The following is a 12,615-nucleotide window of genomic DNA, read 5'->3' on the forward strand; positions in this document are numbered from 1 at the left end:
TAAATAAATAAATAAATAAATAAATAAATTTAAAAAAAAAGGTTAATTTGGGAATTTTACCATCATTTGCTTTCACAGGAGCCCCTAAGGAGAACATTGCCCCCATGTCAGCTTGAAGCAATCTTAGAGGACGACGTCCCCTCTCCCAATAGAGTTTGCCCTCAGGGTTAGGGACATCTTTTAGTTGTTGGCTTGGGGTTGAGGGGATGGGGAAATGTTTTATGGAATTAGGGGGAAAAAAAGAAATATAACTAAATATAAGATACTTACATTATTAAGATTTTAACATGCTCTTTCAAACTTTTGCATCGAGATATAATTTGCATGTAACAAAGTATGTAGAATGCATGAGTTTTTAATGATATCTTACTAAATTTCATGTGTGAACGCAGGCACAAGCAAGGGTGTTGCCACCGCATATGTGAAGTCTGTTCTCTCCTCCCACCACGTGGGTCCTCGGTGCCCAAGAGTGAGCTTGGCAACAAGCACCTCTACTCACTGAACCATTCTTCCAGCCCACAGGGAAGACCATTAAGTTAGTCCACCCTACCAGGTAATCACTTCTCAGGATCTAATATAGACTGTCTCTTAGAATGGGGTACAGACTATCGTCTCAGCACCCAGAAGAGTCAACAAGGACCCATCAGATCTAACCATTCTTCTAACTTACTGGATTTTTGTTTGTTTGTTTTTTAAAAAAGTGAGCTGCAATACCAACATGGAAAAATCCAAAGACATATTCTGTATTTTAATATAGTTAGAATTAGCTACATTGATTACATTCTCAGCGGTGGTGATAACAGAAAGGATAACAGAAAGAAAGACGAAGAACATGACAGATAAAGTTCTTCGGGTCTTGTTTAACTCCTCATGGAGTGTGCCTTCACTTAACAACCGAGGAGGCTCCAGTCAGTCACCCGCCTGTCGGGAGGATGTAAAATGACCAGAAGCACTGACGTGGACAGGCCACACGATTTTCAGAAGACGGTGCACTTCTCTCCTCAGACTTCGACACCACCACATCCTTGGCTCAGGCCCCTCACAATTGCTGTGTGACCCCACCTTCTTTTCCCATAACCAAAGAGCCAAACCAAGAGACAGGAGCACTAGGATGCAGAGCGCTACCTCACCACGCAGCTGTCTACCAGCGCTGGGGCTCATCAGCCCCCTCCTAGAAGTCACAACCCAGTGTAGCTGCTCTTGAGGTGAGCGAGTGGACACAGCCTCAAAGGTACGATGATTGTACGGAAGAATTAGCCAAGACCAATCTAAGCTTTGTCTCAGAAAATTCCGAGTGATCCTAATTGCACTTATACCTTCAAACTAACTTACTGATTTTTGCATTTACCCAGTAAACAACTAAATAAAGAGTAAGAAGACGGTGCCAGGGTAATGCCAAAGCTAGTGGCTGAGCACTCTTTCCGCGTTCTCCTGATTAATGCTTTCTCTTTTCCAGTTGCCGGGTGTGACCGTCTTAGCAATTCGCACAGCCCAAAACGTCCTCCCCCGGCACTGGGACCTCCTTGACTCCCGTTTGTGGAGACAGGAAAGAACCAGTGTCTGTCTTATACCAACCCTTCCAATCAGTTTGAACTTTTTTCTCTAAGTAAATAGCCCCACAGCTCTTTGGCCTTTCCTCATATCCCTTATTTTCTATGCCTTAATTACATTTTTTTTTCTCGTTTTCTGGAGCTCTGCCACTTCTCCACATCCTCCTTTAAAAGGGAAACACAAAGTAGACACAGATGATGTCAACTCAATGCTGAGACAAGCTTACAGGCCACTTCCGGCTCTTTGCCCTTCCTACATCTACCGCCTCACTAGTTTAAAGAATAAATAGCGCATATTTGACTAATTCTATAATATTTGCCACACTGGATTAAATCCCATCTTTCTCCATCTTGTATCTTAACTATTTGATTTTGTCACTGAAGTGCATGCAATGTGCATGCACGTGTGTGTGTGTGCGCGCAGTGTGTGCCTGTGTGTGTGTGTGTGTGTGTGTGTGTGTGTGTGTGTGTGTCGGCTTTTTGAGTCAGGGTTATACTAAGTATCCCAGACTGGCCTCTGGTTCATAGTTGTGGGCATCTCACAGACTTAGGAAAAGAAAGAGAGAAAGTAGGAAAGGCTGGAGAAGTAACATCTTGATAGAATGCTTGCTTGGTACATACAGGCCCTAGCCTTGGTCAGCAAGGGGTAGGACAGTGACACCTGGACAGGGAATGAGATAGATGACCTTTCCGGTGACCTCCGCTCTGTAACACTTGTCTAGTAGGGGAAATGTGGTATAGCAACAGATTGTCTTGTGTTCCTGAGAGGATAAAGCACGAGTCTCCGACATGCCCCTGAAACACAGATAGTGTGGACGGGGGTCATAAGTCAGAGAAGAGATTTCGTGTGGAGAGATCCTTGATCACCTGCTTCAGCGGTTAACTTACTTCCAAATAGGAGGTGATCATTATTCTCCATATAAAACTATTACTACACTATCATTATTATAAAAATAAAATAGACATGATCAGGCTTGAAAGCCATCTGCCTACCATGACTTATATGTGCCGACTTCTGGAGGGAATAGGAACTCAGTGTAATAACAGCGAGAGGTGGTGTGGGAGAAGCATGGAGGACTCGATCACACAATTTCATCTTTATAACAACGAGACATCTGAATAGTGCTTGGGTTTCAATTCTTTTAAAGCAACTGTGCTTATTACATTCATCTGCCCAAAACCACCTTAAGGAGTTTCACTATTCAAATAAGAAAAACCCTCTGTTATATGAATAAAACATTAAAGAAAACATAGCGAAAATAGTGTGATGCAAAACTGAGTGAAAAATGTGGATCGGGGGACGTTAGTTTTTAAGGATTAAAGCCTGATTCTCTGAAATCAATTTTTAAAGCCCCTGAGAAGTAGCAGAATTGTTAAGCTCTCAATCAGTATCAGATCTACAAACCCTATATTATTAGGACAAGTGACCCAAATGTTAAATTTTTCCTCAAGGATTTAATGAACGCTCTCTCCTGTTAGAATAAAAATGTCCTACTTTCTAATACCAATTCTTGTTAAAGCTAGACTCATACTAAATCAAATAAAGATTACTTAATGTTAAGCTAGTTTTGTGAGTTTTATAACTTTAACCTTGTATATCTTAGTGATATTTTTAGAAAATTGACATTTACCAATGCATATTTAAATGTCAACAACTAGAGAATTTTGTCATACAACTGCTCGAATACAGATGTTTATATGAAAAATAGCATTTGCTTAACTTCCTGAATAAAAAAAAATAGCTTCAAGATTTCCCAACTGTCCTTCTAAGGCTGTGTGCCCCTCCTCCATAATCTGCTTTCTTGCCTGCCTTGCTTGCTTCAAAAATAAATTCGTATCAACCACTGCCTGACCAAAGTTTAAATTTAAAAATAGACTCAACAGTTATCAGCCTGCTGATGTGGAGTATAGCTAGGCACAGCCAGAGGCCAGCCTCCTAAAACAGTCAAGGAGAATCCACCTAAGCAATCAGACCTTAGCACACAGATCTAGTGGTGTGGATCTAGGGAGAGCCTCCATAAATGTCTGCTGAGACTGAGAACCAAACCGCCCCATAGTATGACAAGATGCCTGTAAATAGTTCATGTCTACAGTTATGGTTCCTTCTGTGTTCCTACAACAGGACTTCTTGAACACTGCGGTGTTAATATTTTAGTCATTTTAAGAAATAAACGTGTAAATCTATAGTCCTAGCCAAAGCGAATCTTCTACGAATTGTTATACAAGAAAATTTTGCAATGAGCAAAAAAATACAAATTGTTCATGCAAATGAGCAAAAAAATACAAATTGTTCATGCAACCTATATGGAGTTACCTTTATTTAAACATGATTTAATCAGGCCAGTTTCTGAGTGGCTTTCAATTTACAAGAACAAGTATTTAAAAAAGAAACTCAACAGAAAGCATGTCGGTTTTGTTCTTACAAAGTTGTATTGGCCTAAATCATCTCCAGGATCCAAAGGTTAGTGGATCTATCTTAATAGCTCTGAAAAAAAATAAAACGTGTAGTCAGCTTGAGCCTACAATAAATTCTCTTCCTCTAACCATGACTCTGAGATACCAATAAAGTATTTTATTACAATTTGACATCAAATGAAGTCCAGCTCTCCTGTTTTGTAAGTAAAAATGACTAAAAATCATTGAACCAAGGCCAGCAAAGCCAGGTGAGAAAAATCACTAGTGTCTAAAGGACAGCTGCACGTGGACAGAACCGGTTCCCTTCCCTGCTCTGCTAGAGTGCAGTAGGCAATCCTGGGGACGTGTTTATAGCGGGACTGTCCCATCATTATCCCCTCTGTTGTTCACAAGATTCCTCTGAAATAGATGCAGGAACTGGCAAGCATTCTGAGTTTTGTGCCGTCAGCACCTGACCAGGAGGCTATGTGAACAAGAAGTCTATGTACAAACACAGCGGATAATGAAGTCTGATGGTAGCAACAGTCCCCGGCCAGGCCTCAGAATCACCACCACAGCAGTGTTGAGGCCAGTGCTCTCCGGCAGACTCTGTAAGTGTGATGATCTGACTGTGAAACACTCCCTGCACAGACCCTATGTTTGAGCAGTTGGTCCCCAGCAGGTGGCACTGTCCAGAGAGGTTGTAGAACATGGACAGATATAGGGGCCCCAGCAAATGTAGGCCTGTTGGGGCGGGGCTTACATGTTACAACCCAGCCCTTGTTATGACCAAAGTGTTCACTACTTCAAGACTGCTGAGACATTGTCGCCACCACCTCACAGCCCTGCCCCTACACCTTCCCTGCCATGATAGGCTGTGTCCCCTAACTATGATTCTGAATAAATAAATCCTCTTTGTCTTAGGCTGTTTCTGTCAGAGCAATGAAGAACGTAGTTAGACCCCACTGTTTCTCTGCCTCCCAGTGCAGTTTCTTTACTGCCCTGTGCCTCAGTCTCCTTGTCTGAAAGAGGGTGGTATTTGTAACACCTACCTCAATACGATATCGCAAATATTAGTGAGAAAAATAAACATAAAGCACTGAGAAAGATGGCGCCTGGCAAACACGCCGCGCATGTCAGCCATTCCTCACCAGAACTCCCTATGCCAATGGAACTCGCAATTCTACGGAGAGTTTAATTTTTTCAACAATTCCTAACTGAAAATGCTTTCTAGTTGCAGCTACTTTATAGTTAAGCATTATAAAAGGTCTTTCTACATATTCAATTCCTTGCTCCAAATTTCACTGACTCCTTATCTCTGAAAAGACGCCCAGACCCCTCCTTGAGTTTAGCTTGCTCTAGTCTGCTTTCCTAACCTTCTACTCCAGTTAGACTCACACACTCTTCTTCAAGGCACCCACCTAATGCCCTACCGCCACACAGGCTCTGATGGGAGCACAGTAAGTGGTTGTGGTTGTTTGTCGATGTTATTTTTGCTCTGGCATCCTGCAGTAAGGTTGTTTATATCTTACTGTGGGAGTGGATCCAAAAGACTACGGTCTGCCCAGAGGGAAGACAGGCCCAGAAAACCCAGCCCAACCACAGCCAATTCTGAAAAGCTCAGCAGTGGTTGCAAAGCTAAGGCTGGGAACACAGCTCTCCCACAATGTTTAGACTCAGACATGCTCAGGAATACATATGTGCTCTTTTAAAAATAATAGTACTGTTGAGGGGTCTAGAGAGAATTCTCAAGTAAGAATTCTGAAAAAAAAAAAGTCTCTAGAGAATTTCAAAAGCAGTAGTAACATTGGCTAATTCCTATCCCAACTATAGCCTTAACCATTTAGGCTTCTCCATGGGGGTGCCTCACCAAGAAGAATTTATGTTAATTTATTTATATAATGCAGCAAACCCATCTCTCTGGTCAACAAAAGTTGCAGCCTCCATTCACAAAACTGACTTAAAATTCACCATTGTGCGGGTTTGCTTTCCTCTTAGAGGAAGACATAGAAGGGAGCTCAGAATTCTTGGGATTCAGAGAATCCTGTTTGATGTGCTGATACTCCAGAGGGTGAAAGGGAAACTGTGAGTGTTTATATCTGTGAAAAAAGGGGCAGGCACCCTGATAACCTTCAAAGATGAACATCTTTTTTCCAAGAGTCCTTCATCTCATAGCCACAGAAAAAAGATGAAGGAGAGCTGAGGACACAGCTCAGCTGATGAAGAGCTTACCTTGCAAACTTGAGGACTTGAGTTTGGTCCCCAGAAGCCATGCATATGAAAGCCCTGTTAGGTGTTTTCTCTTAGACAAGCCTCTCAGCTGATGCAAATAATCCCAATCAGACCAAATCAGATTGAATAAAAGATGCCCATGTTTAATGGAATACTCCTGGTGGCCCTGGAAAAACATAGAGAGGGAAAGAGAGAGAGAGAAGGGGAGACCATGTGAAACCTGGAGACCACATGTTCTTTCTCTAGGGGGCAGTTTAAGTAGCCTGTGGGAGAGGTGTTGGGGAGCACTTTTCTGGGGAGGGACTACTGTTTGGCAGGCTTTCTTGACCCTCCCTGGGGTGGGGTCACCATTTGGCAGGCTTTCTCGGAGGTGGAGTTTGAACTCCTAGGGGAGGGGGCTTATGTCCAGAAGCCCCCAGGCAAGCAAACCCTAGTGGAGACAGGCAGAGCCCTGGGGATCCCTGGCTGGCCAGCCTGGCCTACTTGGCAACCACAAGGCCAGTTAGAGTCCCTGCCCATTCCCCCAAATAAAAAGAAAGTGGACAACTACCAAACAAACAACACACCTGCCCTGTGGTCCCCCACAGACTCGAGGGCACGTACATCTACACAGCACACACACAGAAGGGAAGGGACGAGGAGAACCTTACATTCCCTAATCAGGGAAGAAAAATAAAACAATAACTTCCTGTTGCATAAAAAGCATTACTGAACCACTCTCAATAGAGCAATAGAACCCTAAAATTCAGACTTTCAGTCTTGCTCATTCAGTTGATAGCAGGCACAAATTGGTAGCCCTTAGGTAAAACAGTGTTCTTACCTTTTTAAAAATGGATACTTAAATGTCTTTATATGGATTTGTGCTCTGCAATTTGACTCAGGCTCCATCATATGTCTCAGACATAAATCATATAGTAATTCCTGCCTGGAGACACTCGTGTTCATAGCTTCTGCTGGAATTTGATGGGATTCTGAATGAACTTCACTGGGACATTTAGCTTATACTCTCATTCTCCTTTCTAGTATCTTCGAAACTCCACCAACTGTTCCTTTTTTTTTTTATGTTTTTATTGAGAAAAGGAAAAAAAAAGTTTCCGCCTCCTCCCAGCCTCCCCTTTCCCTCCCCCTCCTCCCACCCTTCACCCCCTCCCCCTACTCCACTCGCCCTCCCTCTCCAGTCCAAAGAGCAGTCAGGGTTCCCTGCCCTGTGAAAAGTCCAAGGTCCTCCCCCCTCCGTCCATGTCTAGGAAGGTGAACGTCCAAACTGGCTAGGCTCCCACTAAGCTGGAACATGAAGTAGGACAATGGCACGGGGTTTTGATCCAACTGTTCCTTTTTAAAGTAACCCACCACACAGGTTGCCTGTTGCTATCGCCGGACGAGAAGAGGCCACTCCATTGCAGTCATCAATCCTCAGTTTACCCACAAGACTCCCTAAGGTTGAAGGCTGATTGGGTTTACAGTAATTGGTTTCTGCCTTCATGCTGGAAACCTAGTGTTGGACGAGCACCACGGCCTTCAGCTTTGGAGAACAGTAAGCTGGAATCTTCCTTGTTCACAACGTCCAGTCCGTCCTGTTCTGCAACTTCACAGCCTTCTCTCCAGTACCACCTGCCCAGTCCAGCTTATCAAGACAGTGAAGTGGCCTTTGTTTCTCTGGGTTCCACAGGGACACTGTAAGGAAAACACACAGCATTCCATTTCTTGGCGGTGGTAGAGGATAGAGGACAGAATCGGCCTTTGACATAAACAGGACTCATCCAGAAAGTAGCTGGAGGGGAATGTTGGCAACACACAATTAGCCAGCTGGTCATCTCTATGTAAGTCCACCCTCGGCTCTAACTGCCAAGTTTTAAAGCCTTAAATGCTTTAGCATGCCAGGCATAGTTCAAAACCAGATTTTTTAAATCTGTTTTCCATGTTGCCTCCCCTCTTCCTTAGCCAGTTGCATGTACAAACTAGGGGCCAAGTAAGTTAATACTTCAAATAAAAGGGTGCTGACACTTTTGGTGGAAAACCAGGTGGTAAGTCAGTATCAACTTTTCCTGAACTCTTGCTCAAGAAGAAAACTACTCGAGTGTTCATTTTTTCTTGTGGCTGGAATGCTCAGAGCCCATCTCAAAGTCAAGTCCAGATCCTTCAGTAGGACAAATATTTTTTATTTGTTTTATTTATTTATTTTTTGGCCTGGGTTGCAAATGATATGCCTGGTTATTAAAACAGAACCAAAGAATGCATAAAGGAGTGAAAATAAGGGCAGGATTGATGAAGTTCTTATTACTTTTGCACTTTTAAATTCCCAATCGTTTGGTGAGAAGATTGGAAAATAAACAGCCACCCCTGGAATGTTAATGAATACCCAGCCCAGCTTCCCAGCTCCCTTCCTGAGGATCTGCCTTCCTGCATGTCACCTTGTCTTTCTCCTAGGCTTACGATGTTTATTTCAACTCAGCTGAACTCACTGATGTGGTCTCAGTCACAGTAAGGTCATTTCAACTCATTAATTTGGTTTTTCACCCTCTGATATCCAAATCTAAAATCTTCCATATGCCTTGGATTCTTGAACAAGTAGTTCATAGGGAAGCTCACAAGCATAAATTGTAACTTTTTATGGCAGAAACATTAAGCTCCTGGCTGTCTTCTCCAGCTCAGCAATGAGCTTTTCCTTTGAGACATCAGGAAAAGTCTACTTTTAGACTTTAGAGCAAAGGAATATCTTAGAGCAACTAGTCTACTTTATTAAGTTTCATTATTATTAACGACTCTTCTCGGGGGTTGTGTAATCTATTTCTGGGGAGAGGTAAGTAAACTCATCCCAAAACGGAATTGACAGTGGACCAAAGTAAGGAAGGATACTGTTTGGTTAAAAGTGTCAGCCCAGTCCCTGGCATCCCTATATGCAAAGAGTCTAGAATGTTTGGGTGGAAAGTTCGATCCCAGGCCCCCTCCCCTGGGAGTTGCCTCAGTCCAAACTCCACCCTGGAGAAAGGCCCCAAATGATGACCCCTCTTCAGAGATGCTCAAGACTACTCCCACAGGGTATTAAACTGCCCCCCAGCCAGAACAAACAGGTGATTTCCTGATGGAGGAAGGTCATTGGTTAATTAATTTAAAAAAAACTGCTTGGCCCTGGTAGGTTAGAACATAGGTGGGTTGAGTAAAAAGAACAGAATGCTGGGAGGAAGAGGAAGTGAGGTAAGACACCTCAGGCAGACGTGATAGCTCTCTTCTCTAGGGCAGATGCGATGAAGCAAGCCGCCAGGTCAGACATGCTGAATCTTTCCCAGTAAGACTGGTGCAACACAGATTACTAAATGTGGGTTAGGCAAGATTGTGAGAATTAGCCATTAAGAGGCTAGAACTAATGGGCCAAGCAGTGTTTAAAAGAATACAGATTTTGTGTTGTTATTTGGGGGCATAAGCTAGCCAGGCCGCTGGGAGCTGGGTGGCAGGAAGTGGCCAGCAGCTCCCTCAACAATTTCCTGTCTTCCTTCCCCATCGCCATCCCTGGGGGGCTGGAAGGCCACCCAGGAGCATTAGTGTCCATTAAACCTGACAACCGATAGGTTTTAATTGGCTTACTTATAGTAGCATGGATGAGGATTATTTACAGGAACAGAAATGTCTCAAAGACAGCTACATTACCACAAACCCAGCCCAGCATGGATGACAGCTACAAAAGCTGAGGACTGTCTGCATACCTTCCAGGCAGTTCAGTTGCTCTGAACCTCTTCCAGACAGCTCAGTCAGGGCCTGCCTTTTCAGGTGCTTTGACTGGTCTCTGATTCTTGGGTTCTCTCTGCCTCTTCTTGTCAGCAACCTGAGAAAGATCTCTCAGCAGTCCTTACAAGAGAGGGAGGGGCCTTGTCAATCCACTCAGTTTCAGAAACTTCCTAAAGCTGAGTTGTTTTCTTCCCAAGCTGACTGTTTCACCTTTCTTAGGAAGTCCTGTGTTCTAGGTACCTTTCCTCCAGATGGAAAATTTTACATAGTATATTAAGCATTTCAGACTTGAGATGACTCAACAAGTGAAGGCAACTGGCACAAGGCTGATGACATGAGTTCAGTCCCTTGAACTCACATGGTAGAAGAAAAGAACCTATTCCCCAAAGCTGTCCACTGACTGCCACACTCTGGGTACTCTGTGGCACACACACACACACACATACACACACACATGCACACGCACATGCACACGCGCGCGCTCACCAGCACACACACAAAGCATGTAAACATAGAGAGAGATTTAATGTATAAATTACGTATTTTAAAAATTCCAGTTTGAAAGAATAAGCAACATGTCTTCTTATTCTTCTATCCACAGACTTATATGTTATATATGAAATTGACCTGGTAGAATTAATGTGGTTTGGTTTTGTCAGAAATTAAAATGCATGATTAGAGCACTTATTTGTGGGCTTCTTTTGCAAATCCTGTCAAAAACAACACAGTTTGATGTTGTAGTTGTCATTGTCGTGTTTTTTCTTCTTTAATATTTGATGTGGGATGTCCTATGATATATGTGTTGCTCTTCTTGGTTAATAAATAAAGCTGCTTTAGCCAGGGTGAAAAAAATATAGAGAGAGAAGGCAAAGTCAAGGAGATGGCATGTAGCTGCCAAAGGAGACAGTCACTGGATCCTTACCAGAAAACCACAGCCTCATGCCGATTTATAGGTTAATCGAAATGGGTTAATTTAAGATGTAAGAGCTAGTTAGAAATATGCCTGAGTCATTGGCTGAACAGTATTATAATTAATACAGTTTCTGTGTGCTTAATCAGGTTTGAGAAGTCGGGAAACAATCAGTATCTGCCTACAAATATTTGTTTATTTATTTCTATTTTATGTGCATTGCTGTTTTGCCTTCATGCATGCCTAGGTAAAGGTGTCAGATCCCCTGGAACTAGAGTTACAGACAGCTGTAAGCTACCATGTGGGTGCTGGAATTAAATCTAGGTCCTCAGGAAGAGAAGCCAGTGTTCTTAACTGCTGAGTTATCTCTCCCTGGTCTTTCTTTTATAGTTCAAAATCTTGGCTTTCTCTTACTACCTCCATTGAATGATGAAGTCCATGGTGTGTGGATCTGGGACCAGGTGCTGAGCAGACCACTTTGCCTGGGACAAGATGAAGTTGTTTGGAAGCCTTCATCAAACTTCTCTTCTGCTCCAGTAAAATCAGGTTGTGTGTCCTGTGCTTGCCAGTGTTGCCCGATTACTAAAACTAAATTCATTTCTTTCTTATATCAACCTGATTGATTCATCATGCTCCTTCCCCCTTGGTCCTAACTGATACATGTTGAGTTAGCTTCCTGCGTCTGGCCATACAGAGTTGCCTGTGCTTCAGCAGCCTCTCTGACACATGGTGACTATTATGCTAGTATATCAGCCAGTTATCAATAGTTTACATGGTGTCTGTACAATACAACATTTAGGCTGTTGACTGGGTTGGAATATGACCTCCTTAAAGATATGTTCAAGTCCTATTCTGAATCTGTGAATGAAACTATTTTGTAAACAGGGTCTTGGCAGATATAATCAGGTTAAGATAAGATCAAACTAGGCTAAGGTAAGCCCTAAATCCAATATGTGTGGACCCAGGAAAGAGCTGCAAAAGACACACTCAGAGGAGAATACCATGTGAAGATGGAGGTGGAGGTCATGTGTTCAGCCACAAGCCAAAGGCTCTCCGGGAATGCCAGCTGAGAAATGCATGGAATAGCCCCTTCTCAGGTCCCTCCACAAGGACCCAGTCTCACCAACACCTTAACTCTGGACTCCTAGACTCAAGAATTGTAAAATAAAATACATTTTTGCTAAATTATCAGTTTGTGCTGCTTTTTTATGGCAGCCTCAGAAATTCATATGATTTCTCTCACGCTTTTGTAAAATTATTCAGTTCTTCTAACAAACATTTATTCAGCACCTACTATCTGCCAGGGACTTTTTCTGGGTTCTATGGAAAGCACCATAAATTAAAAAAAAAAAAAAAAAAAACAGTCTCCTTCTTAATAGTCTAGTTGAGAGATGAGGTCACGTAAATCTAGGGAGGGAGTCGTGTAAGGGGTGTTGAGGAAGCAGGGAGGACACTTAACTCTAGCCCAGGGTTCAGGGAAGGCATGCTGGCAGAGATAAAGGCATGGAAGAATCTTGAAGAATGCAAGCAGTACAGGAAATTGGAGGCAAGAGGGAATAACAATCTTTTCCTCCCACACTGGGCTCTAAACGCAGCCCCTTCCTGCAGCCAAGGGACTTCCACAGAAGAGGAAAGTGTGTGATTCTTCTGACTGACTCTCCACAGCCTGAAGTCTCTTACCAGCCTGGCTTTATGAAACAGGTCCGTTCTTCTTAGACTCAGTTTGGAGAAAGAATGGGAAGTCTGCTTTGTGGAGAAGGGTTGTTTGGGTTTTGTTTTGTATTTTCACATCTAGATGTCCTGCTG

The 12,615-nt window shown here is 43.0% G+C and overlaps 1 protein-coding gene and 1 long non-coding RNA gene across 2 annotated transcripts in view; one reads left to right on the top strand and one right to left on the bottom strand.

The window, feature by feature from the left end:
- Positions 1–7,239, bottom strand: part of Cd28 (CD28 molecule) — an 82,743-nt gene extending 75,504 nt beyond the window's left edge. Inside the window, exons 1-2 of the mRNA XM_050154281.1 lie at positions 6,997–7,239; positions 6,177–6,342 (exon numbers count right to left, since the gene is read on the bottom strand). The gene's annotated coding sequence lies outside the window, so the exon portion shown is untranslated. The remainder of the gene's footprint in view (positions 1–6,176; positions 6,343–6,996) is intronic.
- A 166-nt stretch (positions 7,240–7,405) lies between these two features.
- LOC126508844 (uncharacterized) lies at positions 7,406–12,052 on the top strand. The gene is made up of 3 exons (XR_007593979.1): positions 7,406–7,996; positions 11,200–11,355; positions 11,775–12,052. It is a non-coding gene; the product is annotated as an uncharacterized lncRNA (long non-coding RNA).
- Positions 12,053–12,615: the final 563 nt, after the last annotated feature.

Source organism: Alexandromys fortis, unplaced genomic scaffold (genome assembly GCF_014885135.2).
Source record: "Alexandromys fortis isolate MF-2015 unplaced genomic scaffold, M_Fortis_MF-2015_v1.1 scaffold_40, whole genome shotgun sequence".
NCBI lineage: Eukaryota > Metazoa > Chordata > Mammalia > Rodentia > Cricetidae > Alexandromys > Alexandromys fortis.